Source organism: Ovis canadensis, chromosome 2 (genome assembly GCF_042477335.2).
Source record: "Ovis canadensis isolate MfBH-ARS-UI-01 breed Bighorn chromosome 2, ARS-UI_OviCan_v2, whole genome shotgun sequence".
NCBI lineage: Eukaryota > Metazoa > Chordata > Mammalia > Artiodactyla > Bovidae > Ovis > Ovis canadensis.
The window spans coordinates 21,649,175-21,651,389 of NC_091246.1; the positions used below are offsets into that span (position 1 = coordinate 21,649,175).

The 2,215-nt window shown below is 40.3% G+C and overlaps 1 protein-coding gene across 1 annotated transcript in view; it reads left to right on the forward strand.

Moving 5' to 3' along the window:
• The window catches only part of GRIN3A (glutamate ionotropic receptor NMDA type subunit 3A), a 213,204-nt gene that overhangs the window by 205,349 nt on the left and 5,640 nt on the right, over positions 1-2,215 (forward strand). The window lies entirely within an intron of this gene.

A 2,215-nucleotide genomic window follows, 5' to 3' on the forward strand; every position in this document is an offset into this window, starting at 1 on the left:
ACAGACTTCTGGAGATTTGTTATCAGAAACATGGAGCTGAATTAACTTAATCATGCAAATCTTTACTGAGTGTTACGTGCCAGGTCCTCTGCTGGATATTGGGAATGATTATTAAAACACTGTCCTTTCCATGTCCTAACTTTAGTAACTGTGAAATATGTTATACATAAGACATTAATACCTAATGTTAGAAGTAGACCCAACCTGGGCAGAAATCCCCAGAAAGTAAAGCTTAATGCTTTCTTGTGGAGAAACAACTAGAGATCTAGAAAAATTTAAGTGATTTCCATGCCAGAGGTTTTCTACCATATAAACCCAGGCCAACATATACACAACCCACCAGTTTTCCACATACTCTCAGTGTAGCTGTCTTATGTCAGTGAGATTGCCTTTGTGATAAGAACTAGTCTGAACTTTTCAACAGAGCCATCCATACTTGGGTTATCAATTAACAGTCCTCAGGGAAAATCTTAAGGGTGAGTAGTCAGACATTCCACACCACCAATGACTATAGAAATAGACAAGAGCAGCAGATAGCTTCCTTCCATCATCTCCATCCCAGTAGGTCTAAAAGAAGTCAGTGGTCACTTGTGGATTGTCTGGAATCTTTCCATGAATCCCTGTGGTATCAAATCAGACTCACCACTCGAGTGGCATGCAAAGATGCCTGTGGATCTGGCCAGACAATACAAACCAACCAAGGAATCCCAGTGGATATTCATGTAAGAATGCATTTGGTAGCAGAAACAGCCAAACACCTTTGAAAAAGATCCTCAGAGGAGGTAAGAAGGTAGGACCCTCCCAAGACTTGCAGTCATATGCCCTAGAGCACATCAACCCTGATTTTGGTCCAAACTGCCAAGACAATTTCCAAGGTTGAAAAACTAAAGGAAAAAAGAATAAAAGATCATCTCTAGAAGACCTGAAATGTGTTTTGTTTTTTTTAAAAGAGGGTCTCTAAAACTTATGCTATAATCTTTGATATTAACATCTATAGTCATGACATAAAAAACTCTTATAGAGCAGTGATTCTTAGCCTTTTGGGGATTTGTTAAGTTTCAAAATTCCTTTAAGAGACTATGATCTTTTAAGGATCTGAAAAAAGCTGTGAAAAAGGCAGACACAACACAAACAGAATTTGGTATACAATTTGTGGGTATTCCTGAAGCCCACTCAATGACTTCTTTCCCAATGAGAAGCCAGAATGTCCCAAATCACCAGTTTCAGATCATTATCTGAAACTGACATTAACAGCTCCTGCTGTGTTGCCTGGACATCAAGCTAGTTGGGACGAGGGGCTCCCTGCTCTTTCCAGCTAGAGGAACTTCCCCTAAATCCGGCTTCCCATGAAACCAGCAATTTCTTCCACAACATTCCATAGGCTCTGCGGTCCCCGGATGCTGGGCAGCTGGCTTTCCTAGCTAAGAGTTATAAACAGTTAATATCCAAACCCAAACTGCTAGCTGCCCAAGTAAGTCATCTTGCTCTCCTTCCAACAAACTTATGCTCCCACTTGCTCTATAAGATAACAGCAAGGGAAAAGTGCCCTATTAATGAATGCAAATGCACCGTGTATCCACAAGCAGGGCTGGACCTCCTTCTGGCTCTGTGTGTGTGTAGGGGAGGGGCGTAGGGAGATTGAGGAGCTCCATGACCTCTTTCACGACGCTGTAAAATTCCTCAGGCTCACTTCTTAACCCATTCCACATGAGTCTGGAACTAATCACAAGTCCTGCTGATTACAGGTAGTGACCCAAAAGGACATGGAATTTGCCCTTACCCATCTTCTAGGACATGTGGTGATCGAGAAGGGATCCATTTTACATAGCCCCTTACCAGAGACATAAAAAAACCTCTGGTTTGCTGATTACCATAAAACTTGTCATTCAAGAACTCTCAAACTAAAGTGCCAGGCAGCCTGATACCTTCTGGCAAACAAATCATAATCTCCTACTCCCATAACAAACTATGGAAGAGAACTAAATAGTCAAATAAACCATCTTTTAGGCATAACCCTTCCCCAGAACAATCCCAATAAAACAACCGGGAGAAAAGTACTTCAATTAATCAGAGAACTAAATAGTTTAAACACAGCTAGTCTTTTAATCTCAGTTGATTATTTCTGTTCTAAAGAATTTAATTCTAAAACAGCAGGTATAAAATCAACTAATAATGACAAATATAAAAATTTCAAAGGAAAACATGAACACAAAAG